We start from the raw sequence: 11,861 nt of genomic DNA, 5'->3' as shown, positions 1-11,861 counted from the left end.
TTATTTTAGGAAATTATAACTTTGCAATCTGAATATTTTTCCTTGGTGCCCCAACATCCTAGTAATTACGGTTACATGATTAATCAGTCTAATTGCGTAATAACTAATTACAGAGAATGTTTGATAAAAACTATCAGTCTTCAGTTAATGATAGTAAAGACACGACAATAGGCTTGAAGTCATAAACAACGCTGTACTTCAAGCACTGCGAAGTGCTGCTTGCAAACGCAAAAAAGTGTTGTTTGAATGAATGCTTACGAGCCTGCTGCTGCCTACTACCACTCAGTCAGACTGCTCTATCAAATCATAGACTTAAATATAATAAACACACAGAAATACGAGCCTTAGGTCATTAATATGGTCAAATCCGGAAACGATCATTTCGAAAACAAAACGTTTATTCTTTCAGTGAAATATGGAACCACTAAATATGGAAGTCTAAATATTGCTGGTACATTGCACAACCTTCAATGTTATGTCATAATTATGTAAAATTCTCGCAAATTAATTACGGTCTTTGTTAGGAAGAAATGGTCTTCACACAGTTCGTGACAAGCCAGGCGGCCCAAACTGCTGCATATACCCTGACTCTGCTTGCACTGAACACAAGAGAAGTGACACAATTTCCCTAGTTAATATTGCCTGCTAACATGCATTTCTTTTAACTAAATATGCAGGTTAAAAAATATATACTTGTGTATTGATTTTAAGAAAGGCATTGATGTTTATGGTTAGGTATATTGGTGCAACGATTGTGATTTTTCACAAATGCGCTTTTGTTAAATCATCACCCGTTTGGCGAAGTAAGCCTTGATTCGATGATAAATTAACAGGCACTGCATTGATTATATGCAACGCAGGAGAAGCTAATTACACTAGTAATATCATCAACCTTGTGTAGTTAACTAGTGATTATGTTAAGATTGATTGTTTTTTTCTAAGATAAGTTTAATGCTAGCTAGCAATTTACCTTGGCTCCTTGCTGCACTCGCGTAACAGGTAGTCAGCCTGCCACGCAGTCTCCTCGTGGATTGTAATGTAATCGGCCATAATCGGCGTCCAAAAATGCAGATTACCGATTGTTATGAAAACTTGAAATAGGTTGACCACTAACAAACATTACACAACAAGTTGGAAATAGAAAATTCAACAATGAGTGGTTTGGAAGGAATCAGTGACAGTGGCTAACTGCAAGCATTGCAAAGCAATCACTAGCCTTCTATTCAAAACTTGACTTCAGTGAGTTCAAGACAACTGTGAAGTCAGGAATAAATGAGCTCCGACTGGGAAAATACATTTTGAATGGTCATCCAACTTGGAATTGTTAATCCGGCCTCTTTCTAGACCTACGACCTGAAGATCAATGACATCATCATGATTCAACCTTGTTCCCAGTTGTTTTCGAAAGCATCATGAATCAGGAAAAATGCCAGACTTCGATGACAAAATATGCCCACAAATGACCGCCTCGCCACCTTCCTGTTCAAGTGAGCACAGTACAACAAGGTGAGTCCAAAAATGTATTGTATGCTGCTGCATAAATGATGTAATATGCAAGGTTGATATGTATACTGTAGCTAATAAAGTTATACTAAGTGTATGTAAGATGTTAGAAGCCCATGTGCCTTACCCTAATAATTTGGTCTATTTACCCCTATTAATTTCACCTACTGTTCTGACTTGCTGGTGCACATGTAGCCTATCAGTGACCTTTCTCTTGCATTTCAAAGATGGTGATAAAAAAAACACTGGTTGTTTTTTTCTTTGTATTTTCTTCTACCAGATCTATTGTGTTATATTCTCCTACATTCAAATCACATTTCCACAAACGTCAAAGTGTTTCCTTTCAAATGGTACCAAGAATATGCATATCCTTGCTTCAGGGCCTGAGCTACAGGCAGTTCGATTTGGGTATGTCATTTAGGCGAAAATTTAAAAATAAAAGGGGCTATCCCTACCCTGTTTTAGAGAAATGTAATCATAGAAGATTGTAAGAGCTTTCATTGTCTGCTTATTATCCACTTTATTTATCATACGGTTCTGAATTGGTGTACAGGGAGAACACTGTAAAAACTGTCGCTGTACATTTCTAAACAAATAGTTATATTGACTACGTCCTTTCTAGCTCGCTCATTAATGTCTTAATCGAAATTACAGATTGCCTCTTATCCGCTTGTCCTCCCTTTATTCCATTCCATAGTTTGTACATCTAAATTGTCATTAGAAACCACATTTGTTTAAGCAAGTCAGCCATATCAGCTATGCTTTTTTAAAGGCAGTTAATTCGGCTGAATTAACTGTTTCGCTGCCAGACAAGGCTTCAAATAAAATCGATTTTTATTTGTCACATACGCGTGTTTAGCAGATGTTTTGCGGTTGTAGCGAAATGCTACATGGCTCTACGGATAGCCAGGTGTAGCAGTGGTAAGATGTTGGGACTGCTGTTGGAACAGCTTTACGTAGACCCAACAGTTGTCACCGTTATAGTGCACTTCATGTATTGTTTAGTGGCTTTGCTGGCATGCATCCCACTTTAAAAAAAAATTTGCCCCACCAAGATTTACGGGCTAAAAACGCCACTGGTCCCGATACCATACGAACTATATTTCTTATAGCAGTGTCCCAATCTCCCCTGCATGCCCACAATAGTTATGCGCATAGAACGGTCCAGATAGTAGTGTAGAGCTAACGTACTGTCAACAGGATAGCTAGCTAATAATTCGACTTAAACCACTGATTAGTCCGCTTCTCTAACGTAGCAGCAATTCTTGTAAGAATGCAATGTTTTATTTGTTCGTATGAACCCAGTATTGCATGCATACGCACAGTGACACAGCTTACACTCTAGCTAGCTAGTGCTAGCAAACCCAGTTAAGTTAGTCAACGTTAGCTAGCATAGCGACAACAATATGCATTAGCTAGGTACTGTTATAAAATGAATTACTGACATATTTTTTCAATAAATGTTTGCTTTCTAGCGTCAACCTGCTGACTGACAAAATAGCTAGCTAGCCACTTATCCAAGCAATGAAGCATGGCGGGAGACAGCAGCAGTTTCGGAAGAGTCCCCAACTCCAACTAACTCGTGGTATCAAAGGGGCCTGGTGCCAAAATGGAAAAGGGTTAAAGTCTTACCTTTCGTCCATGCTTTGTTAAATAGATCCAATTATTTCATAGTACTGGTCCTCACAGAAAGCAATGGCAGCAGCTTTCCTTGGGATTGGCACCCCGTTTTGTGAAACAAACGGATAAATATAGCTACTGAAACTTGTTTATGTTGGTTGTCATGAGCACCGCTTCCCAGAGATCCCCTCTGCTCTGGTAAAAGGACAAAGTAAGAAAATAGAGAGAACGAACTAATGTTTTGCTCTTAACGCTGGTCCAGGATCAGCTTTTACATTCATATACATATTGTTTTACTTGGAATACAAAATAATAGTTGCACAGGCATTACATTGTAGTGGTAAAGTACATAAAGTTATACTACATATACCTGTTCCACTGTGACAGAATTGTGCTGAGACTCATATATACCAAACAAAAAACATTGATTTTAAAGTTTAACAACCCATACAACTCTGAACAATGACTATTTTTTTTACAATTTACAGTGGAAATTTTACAAAAACACATTTCATGGAAGAACTGTGCAGATCCAAAGTTTGGTAACAGGATTTCAGTAAAATCTCATTCAGTTTTTATGTCCCCATTTCCCCAAAACACTTTTAAAAATTTGCTCCGAATTAAAATTCAAAGATGTCTGCAGAAATAATGATATGACACATTGACTTTGAAAAAATCTATTTTGGTTATTGATCTACATTATGTGTCGTGGATTTACACCCGGTAAAGTAATTTCTTCATGCGTCCCTGATCTGTCCTACACAGATGTAACAGTATAACTTTAGACCGTCCTCTCGCCCGAACCAGGGACCCTCTGCACACATCAACAACAGTCACCCTCGAAGCATCGTTACCCATCGCTCCACAAAAGCCGCCTACTTCAACCACTACTTCAAGGTCTCAGAGCAAGTGACGTCGCCGATTGATAAGGCCATTTAGCGCGCACCGCTAACTAAGCTAGCCGTTTCACATCCGTTACACTCACCCCCCTTTTGACCTTCCTCCTTTTCCGGGTCAACAGCATCAATGTAACAGTATAACTTTAGACCGTGCCCGATCCAGGGACCCTCTGCACACATCAACAACAGTCACCTATGAACTTCACGTTGATGCTCATGGGTTCTTTTACATGGAAATGACCATAGGCCACATACAGGGAGAGTGAGGTATCTAACATTCATGACGGATGGAAAATAATAAATGGGAGAGATAGAGGAATTTTCACAAGCCATGGAGATATGTAGACTGCTGATATATTGATTTGCATTGGAAATACACTTGTAAAATATTAAAAAAATACTCAAATACACAGAGCTAATAAGATAAGATATGTATTTAAATAACACATGCTCAGTACTTGGGGTGGCAGGTAGCCTTGTGGTTAGAGTGTTGAGCCAGTAACCAAAAAGTTGCTATATCAAATCCCCAAGCTGACAAGGTAAAAATTAGTTGTTCTGCCCCTGAAAAAGGCACTTAACCCACTGTCCCCAGGCCATCACTTTAAATAAGAATTTGTTCTTAACTGACTTGCCTAGTTAAATAAAAATACACATTGATTTTGAGCCCAGGTCTGCCATTTTCTACGAAGGGATGTATAGCCTATTTGTGTTGACCTGGCTTGACGTCATTGCAGTCCTACAGAGAGTCAAAGTGGGCAGAGGATGGGGCTGCTTCAACAAGTGGGGTAAGCCCCATATGCCTACATCTCATCTCTGATTCCAATCAATATCAGGTAGAGACTTAGAAACATGTTTCTTAGGCCGCAACCCCTTCAAGCCTACAGAACATGCCTCCAAACTTGATAACATGTATGTTTTTGTTGAAGGTCTGAGGCTGAAGCCATACGTGACTAATACATGAGCGAACAGATAAGCTGGCCCTGTCCTCTGTTCATGGTCCTGATGAAGCAGGCTGTCTTTTTCTCCACTACCCACAGTATCACCACTGATCTTGCTTTGCATTTCAGAAGTTCATTGTTGACAGCTCTCTAATGTCATGTCATGTTCTGACTGATGCTACAATAGCGGCACATCAGTTTTGTGTCTCGCTACTGACACTTCTCCCACAGTAGTAGTAATTGTCAGCCCCTTCAAATGCAAACCCAGCCTAATCAAGCAATTTTCTCCAACCAGCCCCATCACTTTGCTCTTTAGCTGTTGAACTGGGGAGTTTTGCTGTCCTTTTCACATGCTAATCGCCCCTATTCAGCATTTCTCTGTGAGGCTATTTGTTGTGGAATAAATCCCCTTGTTTGCCTCTGCATGTATAATTGCATTGTTGCGGGCTCTTTGTTTGTGCTGCACAGAGCTGAAAGGCAGTACTTTGGAGGTGATAAAGAAAGTAAGACTCGCAACATCACTCTTTTTTAATTTTGTTTAACCATTATTTAACTAGGCAAGTCAGTTAAGAACAAATTCTTATTTACAATGACGGCCTACCTCGGCCATACCCTAAAGACGCTGGGCCAATTGTGCACCTCCCTATGGGACTCCCAATCACAGCCAGTTGTGATACAGCCTGGAATCAAACCAGGGTCTGTAGTGATGCCTCTAGCACTAAGATGCAGTGCCTAATGCCACTACGTGAATCGGGAGCCCAGCTCTTCTGTTGGGGCCCAGCAGATGTTGGTGAAAGTGATCAATCCTCTGATTAGATTGTAACATTACAACAGTGTAAGGGATGTTTCTGTTGATATCATGTACAGTCAGCTATAACTTCACATCTGTATATGAGCAACCTTGAAACACAATCTGCAGTAGAAAGAAGCCCTATGTAGAGTCTATTTTGACAATTATAGTCAGTCAGCATGTACTTGTGCAATGCCAACAACAACCTGCCTAAGGGTTATCCATGTAAACAAAAATACATCCTAATGTTTTTATCTTGACTTATACTATCTAGTGACGCAAATACAGTATCCAGTCTGTCCTTCACCTAAGTTCAATCTCTTATATGACTCTTGAATCTTGAGTGACATGGCAGTCTCAAGAGATAAATAAGCCTACATATTCCATAAGATCACAGACCCACACAATACACCAAAACATATATTCCCATCCATCATATTTCAGTTTTACTGAGAGAAATTACTGAAAATAAAACCATGCATGTCTGTTTTTCCTGGGAGACTATGTGGAATATATACAGCACAATAGGCCTATCTACTAACAGTAGTAGTCATATACATATTGGGGAAAAGACAGTATGTTATGTTGTATCAGTTGACGCTTAATGGGAAAATGGGACTTTATTTTAATTATAATATATGCAATTATTCATTATTGGCCTCTTTCTTCCTGCCCATCTTCTTGTAGAATATATACAGTATGTAGGGTAATTGATATGCCTTCGCAGAGGTCATAATTTGCATGAGAATTAACGGCAGTAAATTAAATTTATATTCTGTGCATATCTCAAATAATTCCTTCAGACCTTTGTTTCCCTGCTTGGCAGAGCCAGAGTTCAGCTGCTAACCAGTAAGAAACACCTGGGTGGTTAATCATTTGAGAAACATCTTATAGAAATTTTCCCCAAATAATTTTCTATGAACACCCAGCTCTTTTCTCGTGTCAAACTTGGAACAGTTGGCTAAGGCTGGCCTTTCTGTAATGCACATGTTGGGTTCATCTGTATTTTGTAGCTAATCTTACATATCCTAGGTATTCATGGCTAGGATATGGAAGCAGTGTTTAGGGTTAATTCAGCCCCCCAGTCCATCTAACGGTGAGAGGTCAAGGAAATATTTTAAAGGTTGGCTATTACGGCAAACCTAGAAAGGATCTAAAACTACATTTAATGTTCATTCAAAACATTGAATATGTACTAAGACATTGAGATGAACAATATATAAGCGACATATTCTAACGGTAATAATAGTAAGGGAAGGAATAGCATTTAGTACTCAATAGGAATAAACCTAATATTTGTACTGTGTCTAAGGGTAGGCCATTGTTTGGCGGGAGTCCCATTGAAAGTGCAAATAAGGTGATTCCCCATACAGAGTGTATTCTACATCAGAATATAAAAGCTTTCAAGTTCTAGGTATGGACTAATTCAATGGTCACTTGTTTCTATAATTGGCTTATGCCATCAGCAAATGCGATTTGACACAAGCTTTTATCATTGTTTCAACAATTGTGCACTTGAAGTTGACATAGCTATGGTTTGATTTTCACACAGTCATATTAAAAATATGAAATGTTGCTAGATAATGATAGGAGTTATGTCTGTGAGAAACTGTCCACCTTCAACAAATATGTTTGTTTATTATTGCCAATAATCACATAGGTGTCAAATTCAGTTCGTTTGTTAATTAATTGTATGTTACAACATTTCATTGTGGATCCAAAGAAATACATAACATTTCTATGTGTGTCTGGATGTGAGTGTGCGATATACGTTTGTGTGTGTTTGTTAGTGTTTGTGTGTGAGGCTGTCAATTAGTTAAGTGCTGTCAAGTGGATAAAAAGGTGCAAAAAGCCCCGCTTTTGAATTTTATAGCAAGCAAAGTTAACAAAGTAAAATGGAGTGGGGATGATGATACGGTTTCTCTGAAAGCTTTTCTTCACGGGTAACGATTAAGAGGGAATTGGAGACAGAGCGTCTAATGTCAAGATACTGTGTCATCGCTGCCAGTGACTGTAATTGTCCTACTACTCCAGAAGACATCTGCAGTAAGAAGTAGTCCTCACACACACACACACACACACACACACACACACACACACACACACACACACACACACACACACACACACACACACACACACACACACACACACACACACACACACACACACACACACACACACACACTTTGAATTGGTGTGGTTTGAAGCTAATCTGAAAACAAAGCATGCTGTAGAATGGCCATCTCATCAGGCTAATTATGAAGCATAATTCATGCTTCATGGTCGATCACATGCTCGAGTTAATGTAAAGCAGTTTAATTGTGCCAAACTGATCTGAATTGAAAGTACCCTGTTAAAAGCAAGAGATGTCACCGGGATGTAACCTACCTTTGAAAAGAGGGTGAAAGGTGTCTATTATTAATGCAATAGAATACAAAATGATTCAAGGTAGACCATTTACAGACTACTACAAAACAAAACAAATATCAGTGGTCTATGGATGACAGGTAGCCTAGCGGTTAAGAGTGTTGGGCCAGTAACCGAAAGGTTGCTGGTTTGAATCTCTGAGCCGACTTTGTGAAATACATAGTGCCTTCGGAAAGTATTCAGACCCCTTGATTCTTTCCACAATTTGTTACGTTACAGCCTTCTTCTAAAATGGATTTTTTTTTTAAATACTCAATCTACACACAACACCCCATAATGACAAATCGAGAAAAAAATTGACATTTTGCAAATATATAAAAAAATATATAAAAATGTTAAAGCAGAGATACCTTATTCACATAAGTATTCAGACCCTTCGCTATGAGACTTGAAATTGAGCTCAGATGCATCCTGTTTCCATTGATGTGCCAAAAGGCACCTAAAGACTCTCAGACCATGAGCAACAAGATTCTCTGGTCTGATGAAACCAAGATTGAACTCCTTGGCCTGAAAACTAAGCATCATGTCTGGAGGATACCTACGGTGAAGCATGGTGATGGCAGCATCATGCTGTGGGGAAGTTTTTCAGTGGCAGGGACTAGGAGACAAGTCAGGATCAAGGCAATGATAAACGGAGCAAAGTACAGAGAGATCCTTGATGAAAACCTTCTCCAGAGCGCTCAGGAACTTGAACCCGATCGAATATCTCCGGAGAGACCTAAAAATAGCAGCAACGCTCCCCATCCAACTTGACAGTGCTTGAGAGGATCTGCAGAGAGGAATGGGAGAAACTCCCCAAATACAGGTGTGCCAAGCTTGTAGCGTCATATCAAAGAATACTTGAGGCTGTAATTTGATGCCAAAGGTGCTTCAACAAAGTACTGAGTAAAGGGTCTGAATACTTATGTCAATGTGATATTTCAGTTTAATGTTTTTTTATACATTTGCAAAACTTTATAAAAAACTGTTTTAGCTTTGTCATTATGGGGTATTGTGTGTAGATTGATGAGGGGAAAAAAACAATTTTATCAATTGTTGAATAAAAAATAAAAAAATAAATAAAAAATATTTTTTTAAAATTATATTACCCTTCGTACATCAGCTGATATCTCAAAGTGCTGTACAGAAACCCAGCCTAAAACCCCAAACAGAAAGCAATGCAGGTGTAGAAGCACAATAAGGCTTTAATGTAACAAAATGTGGAAAAAGTCAAGGGGTCTGAATACTTTCCAAATGCACTGTATGTCTGTGCCCTTGAGCAAGGCAACCCTAATTGCTCCTGTAAGTCACTCTGGATAAGAGCATCTGCTAAATTACAAAAATGTTTAAAGAAATGTACAATTTCAGGCATTACATTGACCATGATGTTGCATTTGTTTGTGATCTGAATAAGCATCAGCAAAGTCTCGAGTGCTGTCTGAGAGGACAATGGATACAGTATAGTTGAAACAAGGCCTCGTGGAGAAGGACAGTACACACTTGTTTGTTTGTTGCTCCGGTCGTGTAGATCTTGTGATGTCACAGGTTGATGAGTGGATTCATTCTCCATTCCCTTCTGTCCTCTGGTGCCTTGGCACAGGCTCTGAGAGTTAGAGAGAGAGAGAGAGAGAGAGAGAGAGAGAGAGGGGAAGCAGAGTATCGTCATGCACTCAGACATGAGGCACTAAGTCTGGTGTTTGAGTGACAGACCGCTGACAGCAGTATCAGTGTCAGTGTGGAGGGCAATGGATGAGGCCAGTGTGTATGTGGCTGGCTAGCTGATGGGATCCATGGTGTCAAGGCCGAGGGTGGTATCCAGGGCATTTCTGGGCTCTCGCATGAGGTTATAGGTCTATGTCAACTCATTAAAGCTGCAGCATGTGGAAATGCACCTCCATGTTTACCAGCTCTCTGTCTGTAACGGACAGGTAAACCATCTATCATGTGATGGGCCAGAGCTCTGGAGTGAGCCCATTACAGATGCTAAGCTGGTGCTGGGCTCACTGCAGCTTCCTTACTCTCTCTCTGGACTTCATATGGATTTATGAGGAATGTTCTGTTATTCCTTCGTAGTAGCATTGCTAATACTGCCACTGCTACTGCTGCTAATATTTAGTAGTAGTATGACAACAGCAAATAACAATATTTGTATTTATTTTTATTTCTCGTGTTTTTGTTCTACCGTATGCTATTAGTATTACATTTTTGATTACTGCGTTGTTGGGTTTAGAGCTCGCAGGAAAGGCATTTCACTGTGCATGTGACATTAAAACTTGAAACTTGATATTAGTAATACAATGATGGTGATATAACCATGGCGATAATTAGGTCAATACTGACATAAAGCATCAAGTCCATTGACATGGACTGCTCATTATCTGGAAACCTCTACCCACATTGAACGAGACAATCCATCCCTGGATTCATTGGCCATTTGACCTTCTCTTTTAGCAAAGAGGCCAGGGCACATGTCACATCCACATCAGGGCATTAGAGAGTGTATATTTGTTGTGTGAGCGAGAGGGAACCATCGCTCGCATCCTCACTCTACAGGGTCACACTCAGTTGTGTTTATGTGGGTTTAGTATTAATGTGGGTTTAGAGGTCAAATTATCCTTCAATTTAGAATGAAATTGGGAATAGTGGAGGCAAGGATCAGGCCTGAGCCCCTGCTCTGATCTGCTCTGTATTAAGCCATCACAGTGATGTAAGGCAAGCTCATATAATGAACCCTATCACTGCTATGACTGCACCAATATCCCTACAACACAGCATGCATATTGATTGCAGATTGTGAGTGTGTGAAAGTGTTTTTGTGTGTGATTGTCTGTGTATTTAGTGTGTGGCGTGCGTGCAGCCATGCGCATGTATGAGTGTTGTGTGTGTGTGCGTGTGTGTAATTGTGTGTGTGTAATTGTGTGTGTGTGTGTGTGTGTGTGTGTGTGTGTGTGTGTGTGTGTGTGTGTGTGTGTGTGTGTGTGTGTGTGTGTGTGTGTGTGTGTAATTGTGTGTGTGTGTGTGTGTGTGTGTAATTGTGTGCTTGTGTGCATGAAAGTGTGTGTGAGGCTTGTCTTCTCCCTGTGAGGAGCTGGGGAATCGTATTACTCTCCAACTGATTAGAAAGCTCATGCATAGGAAATCACGACGGAGACGCTGGTCCCCATCTGCCCACCGTGCAGGTGAAAACAATTTACACATCGGCAGGCTAATGGATACATTCATAGGGAGCAGAGAGAGAGAGGGAGTAAAGGGTAGAGGGGAGGAAAGAGAGAGAGGGGGCGGTAATGGGCCTGGGCCAATGCAGGTCAGTGTCCCTGGTCAAACAGTCAAGCCAGATAGCAGCGTATCAGATAACACATAATCCCTGGCTCATGGACTAATGAGTGTGGTCGCGCCCTGGCGGCACAAGCTTTTGCCCGTGGTAAAGACACTTGTAAACAATTCTGTGCGTGAAACAGGCAATAATATGTTGATTCAGGTAACGATGTGCTCCCAGAATTAATAACCCTGTCACCCCCTCCTAGCCAGATCAGTGGAGAGCAGCAAGGCAGGTTACTGTGTGCCTTTGCGGATGACCTTTCCACTGCAGTAAGGACACAGTGCAGTCTGAAGAGGACTATTCTCATATTGCCGAAGGCGCTGAGTGTCAGAACTTCCGTTCGCAGCAAGCAAATGAACAGGCAGTCCCTGCATGCTAATGAG

General features: G+C 40.3%; 1 pseudogene; it reads right to left on the bottom strand.

The window, feature by feature from the left end:
• LOC139374505 (centrosomal protein kizuna-like) overlaps positions 1 to 3,146 on the bottom strand; it is a 38,533-nt pseudogene extending 35,387 nt beyond the window's left edge.
• Between the last annotated feature and the right edge of the window lie 8,715 nt (positions 3,147 to 11,861).

Source organism: Oncorhynchus clarkii, chromosome 19 (assembly GCF_045791955.1).
Source record: "Oncorhynchus clarkii lewisi isolate Uvic-CL-2024 chromosome 19, UVic_Ocla_1.0, whole genome shotgun sequence".
Classification (NCBI taxonomy): Eukaryota; Metazoa; Chordata; class Actinopteri; order Salmoniformes; family Salmonidae; genus Oncorhynchus; species Oncorhynchus clarkii.
The sequence above is the reverse complement of the archived record's forward strand: the minus strand, read 5'-3'. Positions and strand labels throughout refer to the sequence as shown.